General features: G+C 41.5%; 1 non-coding gene across 1 annotated transcript; it reads right to left on the bottom strand.

The window, feature by feature from the left end:
- Window positions 1-995: 995 nt before the first annotated feature.
- LOC120254596 lies at window positions 996-1102 on the bottom strand. Its single transcript, XR_005534672.1, has one exon. It is a non-coding gene; the product is annotated as a small nucleolar RNA R71 (small nucleolar RNA).
- Between the last annotated feature and the right edge of the window lie 13696 nt (window positions 1103-14798).

Here is a 14798-nt window from a genome sequence, read left to right as displayed (position 1 = left end):
ATAAACCCCCTTATATATGAACTGATGGCCTTGATGGAGAGCTTCGACGTCTTGAAGGACCCACTCGAAGCTAGGTTCACCGGTGGCTTCCTTGATGCTATGACGGAGGAGGAATCGATCAAAGTTGGTGACGAAGCGCCTCCAAAGCCGCAAAGACCTCCTCTCCAAACCCTAGCCGTCTCACCCCTCAAGAGCCGCACAAAAGATGAGAAAGAATAGGGCAAAACGGCTATTTATAGGCCTTAGATCGCGTCGTCACGTGCCCTCACGCGCGTGTGATTTTTCCAGCGCCCGCGTGGGTTGCAAGAATTTCCACGCGGGCGCGTGAATTTCCCGCGACGCGTGAGCGAATTTTTGATACAATATTGCTACAGTGAAATTGCTACGATGACTTTTTCACAAACACGCGGTCCAATCACTCTTCTCTTGAGGCCACATGTCCGGGCACACGTCCATGTGGTAGGCTATAAAAACTTTTCTTCATCGATGTATCTTTGAGAGGTCTTGCAATCTTCACAAAGAGAAGAAACATGAAGATGTGGCTGCCTTTTGTGCCGCTTCCAACTAGTGAATTGACTTGAATCTTCTTGGAAGTTGGGCACACATCTCCACGTTTATAAACTCCTCTCGTGTCTTGGTCCTTCAATTGAACAAGAACTCCCAACATTATGACTTTATAGCCCATCTTTGCTTCCTTTTTTTACTCTTCAAGGCATTCACAACCTATATGCATAAAAAGAACACCAAATACACAATATGAGACATAAACCAAAGTAAAAATGATGCTCAATGCATGTAAAACATATATAAAAATATGTCTACTCAAGCATTTATCAGTGACAAATGACGTGATCCTGCTACGACTGTTCCCATTCAGTTTGATAGATGGAGTATACTAGTGGCTCACATCCTTACAACCAGGATCGATCAAGACATGGAAAGATATGGTTGAAAAATTTTTTTGGGAAGGTACTTTCCTCCCTAGCAAAGCGGCGAAACTAAGGCAAGAAATTTTTAGCGTTTAAGCAAGGAGGGTCGAAATATTATTTGAAGCATATGAGATATTCAAAGACCTCTTTCAAAGATGCCCCCATCGTGGCTTTGCTTCTTGGATGCGGGTTCGGATCATCTACAATGGGTTGAACTATGTAACTCGTCAACTAATTGATGCCACAGAGGGTGGATCTCTTAGCAACAAGTACCCCGATGAAGCCGAGCCACTCCTTGAATCAATGGCAAGCAATGAGTTTCATTGGGCCTCAAGAGGTGCACAACAGAAAGGGGCCAGAATTTATAAAGGTAGTTCTAATGATGATCTTGCCGCAAAGGTTGACGTGTTGCCTCGAAAGCTATACATACTCATGGGTAGTAGTTCGAAGTTAGAGTCAGTGATGAGTTGTAGCACTTGTGGTGGAGGGCATGGAGTCGCCCAATGTCTTCTTGCTAGCTCCTCCTTCACCCCAATTGAGAATGTTGATTATATTGGGGGACAAAAGCCACAAGGAAACCTTTACAGCTCAACTAATAATCTGGGGTGGAAATACCACCTGAACTTTTCATAGAATTTGGGGCAACAACAAAAAGCTGCACCACCTCCACACGGTTCCCAAATGCAACAACCAATACTGGAGAAGAGATTCACTACTGAGGATGTGATTGCCAAGTTTATGATTAACACTGAATCAAGGTTTAATAGCATAACAAGCAGTATGGATACTCTGTTCAGTAAGGTGAATGCTCAGCTCGCTCAACATGCTGGACAGTTCAATAAGATAGGCTCCATTTTGTGGAATCTTCAAGCTTCTGTGCAGTCTCTTGAGCACCAAGTGGGGCATCTTGCTAAAGCAAACTCTGAGTGACCTTCAGGCAGTCTTCGTAGCAATACTGAGGAGAACCCAAGAGAGCACTTGAAGGCCATTGCCCTTAGAAGCGGGAGACAGATTGAGACAAGGGTCGAAGTTGACCCAAGTATCAAGGAAACTGGGGTAGCTGAAGCGGAAGACCCCAACATAGTTAAGAAAGTTAATAAGAAATTAAGCAAGATGAAAACAAAGAAATTCCACCAAGGGGTTCATCAAAGCCATCTGAATACAAACCTCCAATTCCCTATCCAACCAGATTGAAGCAAGATAAGGAGGATACTCAATTAAGACAATTTATCAATATCTTTAAGTAACTTTACATAAACATCCCGATAGTGGAAGCTTTTACTAAAATGCCCAAGTTACCAAGTGTTTAAAAGAATTTATTACAAACAGGAGAAAATTAGAGGAAGAGGGCACAGTTGCACTCACGGGAAATTGCTCGGCCATCTTTGAGAAGAAGAACCCACAAAAATTGACAGATCTAGGAAGCTTCATAATTCCATGTGTACTTGACATGACCGAATATGCGTGTAAACTACAAATGCACGGGTGTCGAAGTAATAATACCTAGGTGAGTGGATAGTCGAATCCACAGGGAATAGTGCTTAGAACCACCAAGATTGCTATTTAACTAGAATGAAAATATGTTGATAGTGATGTGAAAACAAACTCAATGCAAATGAAAAATAAGAAAAAGATAAAGGAGGCGCAAGTAAAAAGATAGGGGAGGAAATGGTTTCAAGCTAGATTAGACTGTTCTTGCACAAGTTCTTTCCCTTTTCTTCTAAGTGTACAATCAATACCGAAGGGTTCCCTCGGGTCATAACCTGGAGCTACACCAAAAGAAAGAAAACAAAATCAGAACGATGATAGAAAAGAAGATATAAAATAGAATGAATGAATCGCTAAGAAAACAAAGTGCAAAGTATCTCTAAACGCCTACTCCCCGGCAACGGTGCCAAAAACTTGACATGTCCATATATGCGTGTAAACCGCAAGTGTACAAGTGTCGAAGTAATAATCCCAGATGAGTAGGTATCATATCCACAGAGAGTAGGGATTAAAGACACTTAAGTTGTTTCTTAACTAATGTAGTTGATGAATAGTGATAAGTGTGACAAAATATGAAATAACTGAAATAAAAGCAACAAGATAGAGAGCACAAGTAAATGAGAAGGTAATGCAATCAATAAATATGGGGTACCCGGATATTGTTCCGCCTAGGTTAATGGTTTCAAGTGCAAAACCCTTTATTATGCTTTCTATCTAACTCATTAATGAGTCGTGGAGATCCTTTAATATATGGTCCCAAATCTAAAGTCAACCATGACTAACTCCATACATGTCCCGGAGGAGAAATTGAATAGCCTCTCAACCTCACACTCGTATAGTATCGCAATGAGTTCTTGGCATTCCAAATGATACATCCTCTTTCTAGATGTAGACCTAACCCTTTGGTCCAGGTGAAAGGTCCCTAGCCACAATTAAGCCCTAGGTGCTAAAATCACTTCAATGCTTCACTCAGTTGTCTCTACAAGTAAGCCCCAGTGGAAGGTCATCCCTTAGTCCATTCACTCTACTATGACCGCAAAGAGCTCAAGGAAATGGAGGTAGAATAAATCACACCGGAGGGAAAAGGGGATGCTCTGCTACCTCTCGACTCACCCTCTCAACCCTCTCCAATCTAGCTTTGTCTAACTCTTGTGGTGTGTCACTCACAAGGGTAACCAACAAGAATTCTCAACCCTAGTATCACTCTAAGGGAGTATTCACTAAATCAAACATACAAGATTAGAAATCAATTAAAACATCAATTAATGAATGCATAATAACAAGGTTCAATGAAGCGAATATATCCTAGGGTTGACGAATATCCAAGTACCCACTAGGGGTTTAGCTCTCCCTGGAGCAATATACAATGGATAATGAAATCAAAAGCAAAAGATGCAATCCATGAATGAAAACCCCCTTGTGTTAATGTTGAAGGTCTTGTTGATTGGCCGCATCTTCTTAAAAGTCCCACTTGTCAAACCTAGGGTACACCTCGCTGGATCGGTGCCGATGAAAGCTCCCCCAATAGCTCTCTTCTAAAGGAAACACAGTGTCAAACACTGTCAAAGCTCTCCAAAGCCTTGCCAAAGCCTCCCCAAACCCTACCCGCGGGTGCCTCCACAGATGGGGAAAGGTGGAAGAAAAGATAGGGGAAAAGATAGAGAAATCGGGGCTGAATTACGGCTTTTAAAGGGCTGGAATCGGGTATCTACACGGCCGTGTGGATGTTCCACATGGCCCTGTGGAATCCGTGTGGATTCTTTGAATTTATGATTTTCTGCTGGCTGTGAAGTAACCACTAAAGTAAATTGCTACAATACCTGCTATAGTACTCCGCCCAAAATACTCCTGAATCCACTTTTCATCGAGGCAACATAAACGGGCACACGTTTATGCCGTAGATCGCTTCGCTTATTCAATAAACGGGTTCATTGGTGAAGATCTTGCTATCAATGCACAAGTCGGGATGCGCAAATGTAACTGCCCTTGTGCCCCTCCAAATCATTGTAATTGCTTGAATACGTGGAGGTTGGGACACATTCACTTATCTTTGAGCCCAACTTGTGTCTTCTCGTTTGATCCTTCCAAGATTTCATCAAATAGTGTATTCGCAACCTACTTTTGGCTTCCTTTATTAAATCATAGCTTCATAACCCTACCTGTCCAAAAGAACACAAATACACATGTATTAGCACTTAAACCTGATAAAAGTAATGCTTATTGTAAGGAATAACACTTCGCATTCTTAACACACAAGCACTTATCAGTACTTGAGGGTTGAGTTCGAGAAAATGCCGTAGCAGACTCATGAGCAAGAATCAATGTTATGCCCTATATCATGTATTTGAAGCTTGGTCTGGATAAACTTAGACCCACGAGAATGATTTTACAATTGGCGGATCAATCAACAAGGAAGCCACATGGGATTGTGGAGGATGTAACTGTCTGGGTGGACAAATTTGTGTTTCCTGTGGATTTTGTCATCATGGATATTGATGAAGATGTGGAGACACCGTTGATTCTTGGTCGGCCATTCCTTACTACCTCCAGTGCCTTAATTGACCTTAAAAGAGGAAAATTAACATTAAGGGTTGGAGAGGAAGAAGCAGTATACACTCTACCGGCGGCCATGAAACACTCATTAGACCATGATGACATGCTTTATTTTACTGATGAAACTAAACTTTTAATTTCTGATTGTGTGCAGGAGGTGTTATCATTGAACCCATTGGATGAGTACTTGGGAGAGCTAGGAAATGATGATCAAGAAGAACCTCACCTTCCTCTTCCAAGTTCTAATTTAAAGAAGCCAAAGGAGAAGGTTATGTGTACCAATGCTATAGAAAAACAGAAAAAAGATCCAATGTTGAAAAAAATTTGGAGGGAGGTCCATGGAAGGAAGAAGAAAGGTATCACTCATTCTCATCCAACACCTCAAGAAAAGAAGGTACAATCTTCACCTCCCTTTACTCATTGAAAATTTGAAATTCATTCATTGATGTCGTTGAACTACTCGGGAAGAAACAAGAATTCAAAGTTCACCAGGGGTAACTTCTCACTATTCGAACCCCCATGAGGTAAGTGATACGTTACGTTAAGCTCGTGACATTAAACAAGCGCTTCTTGGGAGGCAACCCAAGCGTTCGTGGGTTTAATTTCATGTTTTCATGTTCTTTGTGTTCATGTTGGTATTTTTTTGTATTTTCTTTAAAGTTTTGAATTTGACTAAGCTCATGCTCTTATTACTTTGTATAATATTATCATTGTCTAAGTGGTTGTTTACTTGTGTTCATCGATGAGAAACACTTGTTTTGGCTATGATTTCATGCATTAGATCCAAATTTTGAACCATTATTTCATGTTGGAGGTGTTTTTGGAACACTTTGTAGCCATGGCCATGTGTTTGGAGAAGTACTTGAAGCTTTAAAGCATGATGTCAAGGGCATACTGCTTTAATGAGCTCCTCATTGAGGCCGTCTGCCCTAAACAAAGAGAAAAGCCTAGGGCATACAGCCTTAGTGAGGTCCTCATTGAGGCCGTCTGCCCCATCTAGAGAAAAATAACTAGGGCATACTGCCTCAATGAGCTCCTCATTGAGGCTGTATGGAGTCTAAACTATCATGCCAAACTTGCCACCTTGTCTCTCTCTTCACTATTCTTCTTCTCCAACAGAGCTCTAACCTTCAATATCCATCAAGCCAAGGCCAAATCTTCTCCTTTCTTGTTCTAGATCATCTCCTAACCTCTTTAAGAAGTCGATCTAGTGGTTTTTTCCAAGCTTTACTAAGTGTTCTCAACTTTTTGTCGGTAAGAACTTTGATGACCTAGTTTCATTTTCTTCATTTTCTCTTGCTTTCTTGGGATTGTTTGCGGAATTTTTCAAGCATGTAGCTTTTCTTGTGTGTTATGAACGTCATGGATATGGAATATCTTGATTTTATGTACAAATTTTTCAATTTTCATGATGTGGGGGAACTCTTGTAAATTGAATAGTGTTCATACGACCCCCATATGGCCGTATGGACCCTGTTCACTTGATTTTTTTTTATTTTTCTTGCCCTTTTCATACCACATTTTGCATTCCTTTGGATTCCTTTAAGCCTTATATGATTTATTTTTGATGTAGGAATGCCGAACATTAAGAAATTTGCCTCCAAACTTCCAAGAAGCATAAAGCCAACTCCGAAGAACCCCACTTTAAGCTTGGTCATCATAAAGCAAAGTATGAAGTTTTAAAGACGAAACTTTTTGAGCACATTTCACTACATAAAATGTGGTATTTTGGAAACACTTGGGATAGATGAACAAGTCAAGAAGTTACTTTTACATGGTTGTTGGCGAATTTGTTTGAAATCAAAGCTCCTACCTATCGCCAACTAACCTTGGAGATTTTGAGCACTTTCAAAGCACACCAAGACCACCACATCAACAACGGCTAGTGATGACTAGTTTGACATTTGAGCATGGGCGCTTGCTTTATTTTTGTAGTTTGTTATTTTGCTTTACTTTCTACATGTGTGTTTGTTTTATTTTAATAAGTTGGGGAGGGAATGCCCTACCAACCTTGTGTAAGACCTTCATTATTTTATCTAGTTTTTGTATTTGACTACTCCCTAGTATTTAATTTTTGCAATTTTAAGTTTTGTTTGGAATGATCATGCCCCTTTATGCCTTGCAGGGCATTAAGGGAGCTTGGTGAGCCTCTCCACATTTCATGGAAGCCGGACCCGACATGAAAAGCTTGCAACACCTTTTGTTCGTGTCACATCTCACCGTGTGCACAAGAGTAACTGGGGAAGTTCATTTTCACCCTCCTAAATTGTTTTCATTGTCTATATTAATATGCTTTTCATAATTAGTGTACATTGGGGACAATGTACAACACTTGGTATGGGGATGGGTGTATTTCATGTATTAAGGTCAATATTTGCATGCTACTGTTACCTATGATTTCTTGTTCATTATCGTAAGACTCTTCTAGCATGGTTTATAGATTGATGTGAGTTACATGCTCTTTTGTGCTATATTGAATCTTGTTTCACCTCTAATATTGTCTTGTGCACTGAATATTGTGTTGATGCCCAGGGAATAGGCAACATGACTACTCTAACTCTCTTGTATGCTTAACACACAACTTTGAGAATTTTCAAGCCAAGAATTGATTGAAGGCATACTGCCCGAATAAGGACCTCATTGACCCCGGGATGAACACTGAAGTATGAAGCTACTCACATAAGTCGTTGACACGTCCGAATATGCGTGTAAACCGCAAGTGTACGGGTGTCGAAGTAATAATTACCCCGGTGAGTGGGTAGTCGAATCCACAGGGAACGGAAGTATTAGTAATAACCACTTCTCAATTATCTAGTCGGAATCAATTAATATGATGAAGTGAACTAATTGCAAGCAAAGCAAACGAGTATGCAAGAAATAAAGTAGAAGAGTCTCAATCACTAAGGATGAGGTATTCGAGCAATGATCCCCCTAAGATCTTCCTTGAAGCTCAAGATTCACTAAATGCTCTAGAATCGAGTCTAATGAGTCGAGGTAATCCAACGATAACCAATCCTTGTCTCCAAGCAAAAGGCACTAGACCCTACAAGGTCCCGGTGGAGAAATCGACCAATCTCAACACTTCACACCCTATATGACCGCATTATGCTATAAGGAAACCTAAGAGTGAAACCGATTCCTAAATGTAGATCCAACCCTAATTCCCGGTGAAGGATCCTAACCCCCTACAAGGTCCCGGCGGAGAAATCGAGCAATCTCACGCCTCACACCAAATATGGTTGCAAAGAGAATATGGAATACGGAGATAGGAAACACTCAATCGAAGGGAAAGGGGACACTCCTCCATCTCAAGGCTCACCCTCTCAGCCCTCTTTAATCTTGGAAATCTAACTCTAATGGAGACTTCTCACATCAAAGTATTAAATCATGCAATGTAAATCAACCACAAGGATTAACAACACTAGCAAGCAATTAAATCACAAGATTAAAACTCAAGACAACTCGGATTAACTAGAAGCATTAAGAGAATCAATTCAAAATATAAATCTTAGGGTTCACATGCCCAAATACCCACTAGGGTTTAGCCCTCCATGGGCCTAGTTACAAAACAATAATGGATACAATGAAAAGCAATAAAACCCATAGAGAAAACCCCCTCGAATTCGCGCGGATTGGCCTTGATTGGTAGTTCTACGTCTTGAAGGGTTCCTCTCCGAAGCTAGGTCGCCAATGGCTCCCCAAGATGCTATGACATCAAAGGAACCTATCAAAGTTGGTGAAGAACTCCCTCTCAATTGGCGAAGACCTTCTCCTCAAACCCTAGCCGCCTCTCTCTCAATGTCTATGCTCAAAGCTCCGCAAAAAGTCCCTTTAGAATCGGCCAAAAGGTGTATTTATAGCCTCACAACGCGTCTGTCACGTGCCCCCACGCGCCCGCGTGGATTTTCCACGCGCCCTTATGGGCTGCAGGAATTTCCACGCGGTCGCGCGTAATTCTGCTACAGTAATTCTGCTACAGCACTTTTGCTACAGTGATTTCCACAAACGCGATGATAAACAATCTCCTCTTAAGGCCACACGATCATATGGTAGGCTATACGGCTTTTCCTTCATCAATGCGTCTTGAAAGGTCTTGAAATCTTTACAAAGAGGAGGAATGTGGAGACATGGCTGCCTTTGTGCCCTTCCATTAATAACTTGGCTTGCAAAACTATGGAAGTTGGCACACATCTCCTCATACACGAACTCCTCTTGTGTCTTCCAACTTGATTTGTACAAGAACTCCCAATATTATGCCATGATAGCCTATCTTCGCTCCCTTTTGAAATCCTAATGCCTTCACAACCTATATGCATAAAAGAACACCCAATACATGAAATGAGACATAAACCGAATAAAATATGATGCTCAATGTATGTAAAACATGCATAAAAACATGTTCACTCAAGCACTTATCAGTCGTATACTAGTTATGCCCTAATGAGAGAAAGAGCTACCTCATAGGATGAGTGAAAGCTACCACTCTGGTAGAAAGAGCTACCACCTCAAAAGTGTGAAAGCCACTTTAGCAGCTGCTTTGGAAAGAGCTACCTTAGAGGATGTGTGAACCTACTACCATCTTTGAAATTTTGTTACTGTTTGTAGATAAATAAGTCCCTTGTACTTAGAACTTTGTGGAGTATACTTTGTGTTGTTTTGAGCGAGTTCACACACTTACACGATTTCGTGTTTGTTGTCCTTTTTTATTCAAGTTTTTAGCTAGAGCATTGATTTTTTGTATTTAGTGTTGAAATTTCCCTTACTTGTAGAATGCTCTCTTTGTATGCTTTGGTGAAGCTAAGGCCAAGCCCTTCCAATATTTCCATCATCTATGCACATAATGTTTTAATTTTTTCCTTGAGGACAAGCAAAAGCTTAAGTGTGGGGGAGTTTGATAAGTTCTTGTATGACAAGAATGTGAAGTGATTGGCTAGTAAAAGCCGATTTGATCCCCAATTTCAGCATTCTTTTCTCCATCTTTTCCCCTACTTGAGAGAGGGTTTTGGCTAGGGTTTTTAGAGTTATTGGCTAGTGATTTGGAGAGGTTCTACGGCTCTGACATCGCGCTTCATTTGGAAGAAGGTTAGTGGAAGAGCTTTCGTCAGCATCGATCCGACGAGGTCTATCCTAGGCGGGACAAGGGGACCCTTGGATGAGTAGAGGACTCTCCACAAGACCATTGCCAAGACTATCGAGGGGGTTTTCTATCGATTCTTTGCTTTTACATTTGATTTCATTGATTGTAATTAGCTTCATGGAGAGCTAAACCCCCTACTGGGTACTTGGGTATTTGTGAACCCTAGGATGTATTCGTTTCATTTAACCTCTTTATTATGCTTTCAATTAATTGATGTTTTATTTGAGTTCCTGTCTTGAATGCTTGAGTGTATGAATACTTCCTTATAGAGATACTAGGGTAGAGAGTTCTTGTTGGTAACCCTTTTGACTGAGTGGCACACCACGAGTGTTAGACAAAGATAGATTGGAGAGGGTGGAGTGGGTGAGTCGAGAGGTAGCTGAGCATCCCCTTTCTCCTCCGGTGTGATTTATTCTACCTCAATTTCCTCAAGTTCTTTGCAGTTATAGTAGAGTGAATGGGCTAAAGGATTATCTTCCACTGGGGCTTAGTTGAGGGTGCAACAGAGTGAAGCGTTGAAGTGATTTTAGCATCTAGGGCTTAATTGTGGCTAGGAACCTTCCACCTGGACCAAAGGGTTAGGTCTACATCTAGGAAGAGGATTTATCACTTGGAATCCCTAGAACTCATTGCAATTCTATATGAGTTTGAGGTTGAGAGGTTACTCAATTTCTTCTCTGGGACATTTATAAAGTTAGGCATGGTTGACCTTAGATTTGGGACAATGTATTAAAGGATCTCCATGACTTATTATTGCATCAGTTAGAAAGTATAATAGAAAATTCTTGCACTTGAAACAATTGCCCTAGGCAGAACAATATCTGGGTACCACATTTATATCGATTGCCTTAACTTCTCCTTTACTTGTGCTCTCTTTCCTGTTCTTTTACTTTTGTTATTTCACATCTTGTCACACATATCACTATTCATCATTCACTTAGTTAAGAAACAATTGAAGTGTTTTTATTCCCTACTCCATGTAGATACAATACTCCACTCATCTAGGATTTTATTACATCGACAAACCCATGAACCTGCGGGACATACGGAAGGGGCGCTGTCAAGTTTTTGGCGCCATTACCGGGGAGTAGGCGTTTAGAGATACTTTGGACTTTATTTTCTTAGCTATTCATTCATTCATTCTAGTTCATTTCTTCTTATTCTATCATTGTTCTGATTTCTTTTTCTTTCTTTTTGGTGCAGCTCCAGGTTGGGACCCGAGGGAACCCCTCAATATTAATTGAAGGAGATCCTGAGTTTGAACGCACACTTAGAAGAAAAATGGAAAGAACCTCTGTCAAGAACCTGCTCTAATCTAACCGATTTGGAAGTAGAAGAATCGAAAACATGGCGTAACGTAATGAGCAATAGCAGACATTATCCGATTATGCCATACCTTCGAGATAGACACAATCGAGTATTGATAAGTGCTTGTGTGATATTAATGCGAAGCATCTTTCCTTATGCCGAGCATTACTCTTCCCGCCACTCAATATGTGTGTTTTGACAAGTTATTGTGCAAGTAGGGTTGTGAGGCCGAGTATGAAGGAAAGAAGCCAATGTGGATCATAATGCAACCACTTGAGGAAATCTTTGCTAAGGTTCAAAACGTCAAGACATAGGTCTGTGCGAGATGCTAGAGTGTAAAGTAGCCTCAGACGTGAGTTAGTACAACCATTTGAAAATAAGGGCGGGGCCACACTCAAGTATTCCACTTTTATGCACATAGAACAAGACCCTACCAATTTGTCCGCTATTAATGAAGTGCGATCCACTTATGAACGTGGTGCCTGCTTATGCTACTCCCCGGCGAAAGCATGATTCGGGAAGTTATTCAGCCGGCTAACACAAGAATTTCGTGAGAATCCACACCGTGTGGAAATTATGAGGCCAGGTCGAAATCTGCTACCGGGCGTGAAAATCCAGCTGTGCCTTTATTTTCCGATTCCAAATTTCTATTTAAAGCCGATTCAAATTCCGATTTCAAAGATATTCTTTTCTCCATCTTTTCCCAACTTGAGAGAGAGGGTTTGAAATTAGGGTTTTAAGAGGTATTGGCTAAGGTTTTGAGAGGTTTTACGGCTCCGACATCGTCATTCCCAGGGGAAGAAGGCTAGTGGAGAGCTCACGAGGCGTGCATCCTATACCGGATGAGGGAATCCTTGGACGATGAGTAGAGGACTTTCCACAAGACCATCAACACGATCATCGTAGCCGGTTTCTATGGATTCATTATTTTACATTCTATTTCTTTGATTGTGGCCTTAGCTCCATTAGAGCTAAACCCTAGTGGGTACTGATATTTGTGAACCCTAGGATGTACCAGTTTCATTGAATCTCTTTATTATAAGCCAATTAATTGATGTTTATTGTGAGTTCCAAACTTTGAATGCTTGATTGTATTAATATTTCTTTAGTGTGACACTAGGGCTTAAGAGTTCTTGTTGGTAACCTTGTGAGTGAGTGGACACACGAGCGTTAGACAAAGCCAGGTTGGAGAGGCTGAGAGGTGAGCCTAGAGGCAAGTGCTTGTGTTATACAAGTGCAAAGCGTTCATTCCTTATGTTGAGCATTACTTTCTCGGCTCTTACAATTGGCCATGTGTGTTTTTACATTACTCTATGTAGGTAGGGCTGGTGAGGCCGAAAGTAGCTAAAATAGCCAATGTGGGATCATAACATGCAACTCCCGATTTTGGAGGAAATCTTGCTAAGGTTCAAACGCCACATAGGTTGATGTGAGAGATGCCAACCCTCCTCAGACTGAGTTGGCACATCCATTTGAGGGCACAAAGGCAACATATACTCTATAATTCAGACTTATGCATATAGAACAAGAGCTACCAACATGTACACCATTGAAAGCAAGGATCCACGACGTGAATGTGTGCCCGCTTATGCTACTCCCCTCGAAGCGAAAAGCACAACTGGAAGTTATTCAGCCAAAACTCGTAGGCAGAGCAATCGTAGCAAATATTTTGTATATATTGTAGCAGCACTGTTCACTACCGGCTGAGAAACCAGAGAAACAGAATATCCACATGGGCATGTGGAAATTCCGCACAGGCACGTGGAGCATCCATGCCCGTGTAGTCGCCCGATTCCAGCCCTATTTAAAGCTGATTCATTCCCGATTTTGGTATTCTTTTCTCCATCTTTTCCCCAACTTGCGAGAGGGCTTCGGCTAGGGTTTCGAGGGGTATTGGCTAGGTTTTTGGAGAGGTTCTACGGCTCTAACATCGCACGTCGTTTGGAAGAAGGTTATTGGGAGAGCTTTCGTCGGCACCGATCCGGCGAGGTGTATCCTAGGCCGGACAAAGGATCCTTTGCGACGAGTAGAGGACTCTCCACAAGACCATCGACACGACCATCGAGGGGGTTTCTTTATGGATTCATTGCTTTTACATTCTATTTCTTTGATTGTACTTAGCTCCATGGAGAGCTAAACCCCTAGTGGGTACTCGGGTATTGTGAACCTTAGGATGTATTTGTTTCTTTGAACCTCTTTATTATGTTTTCAATAAATTGATGTTTATTGTGAGTTCCAACCTTGAATGCTTGATTATATGAACATTTCCCCTAGAGTGACACTAGGGTTGAGAGTTCTTGTTGGTAACCTTGTGAGTGAGTGACACACCACGAGCGTTAGACAAAGCTAGGTTGGAGAGGGTTGAGAGGTCGAGTCGAGAGGTACAGGAGCGTCCCTTTCTCCTCCGGTGTGATAGATTCTACCTCCGTTCCTCGAGTTCTTTATGGTCATAATAGAGTGAATGGTCTAAGAGATGAACTTCCGCTGGGGCTTAGTTGCGCGTGCAACGGAGTGAAGCATTGAGCTGATCTTAGTATCTATGGTTTAATTGTGGTTAGGGACTTTCCACCTGGACCAAAGGGTTAGGTCTATAATTAGGAAGAGATTTATCACTTGGAATCCCTAGAGCTCTTTGCAACTCTATTCGAGTGCGAGGTTGAGAGGTTATCTAATCTCTCCTCCGGGACATGTATAGAGTTAGGCATAGTTGACCTTTGATTTGGGACTATGTAATTAAGGATTTCCGCGACTCACCATTGCATCGATTAGGAAGCATAATAGAGGGTTCTCGCACTTGAAACAATTATCCTAGGCGGAGCATAATCCGAGTACCCCATCTTTATCGATTGCCTTACCTTCTCCTTTACTCGTGCTCTCTTACTTGTTGCTTTTACTTTTGAGAATTGAATCATTGTCACACTTATCACTATTGATCTTTCACATAGCTAAGAAGCGGATTAAGTGTTTTTATTCCCTACTCCCTGTTGATTCGATACCCGCTCATCCGGGATTATTACTTCAACAAACCCGTGCACTTGCGGGATATACGCTAGGGGACCTTGTCAAGTATTATGCATCCCCAGATTATAGCTCAGAACTTCGAGCTAAAGCTAACATTTATTCACATGTTGCAGCAATCCGCACAGTTCAATGGTTTGGCCGATGAGGATCCAAGCAGTCATATAGAGAACTTTCTCGAGGTGTGTGATATGTTTAAGATAAACGGGGTGACAGATGATGCCATCAAGTTAAGAGCCTTCCCATTTTCCTTAAAGGGGAGAGCGAAGCAATGGCTATACTCATTACCTAGAGCATCGATTACCACATGGGAGGAGATGGTAGAAGATTTTCTGGCCCGTTATTTCCCTCCCAGAAAATCTGCA

Source organism: Dioscorea cayenensis, unplaced genomic scaffold (assembly GCF_009730915.1).
Source record: "Dioscorea cayenensis subsp. rotundata cultivar TDr96_F1 unplaced genomic scaffold, TDr96_F1_v2_PseudoChromosome.rev07_lg8_w22 25.fasta BLBR01000523.1, whole genome shotgun sequence".
Lineage (NCBI taxonomy): Eukaryota > Viridiplantae > Streptophyta > Magnoliopsida > Dioscoreales > Dioscoreaceae > Dioscorea > Dioscorea cayenensis.
This window is presented reverse-complemented; position numbering and strand designations above follow the sequence as displayed.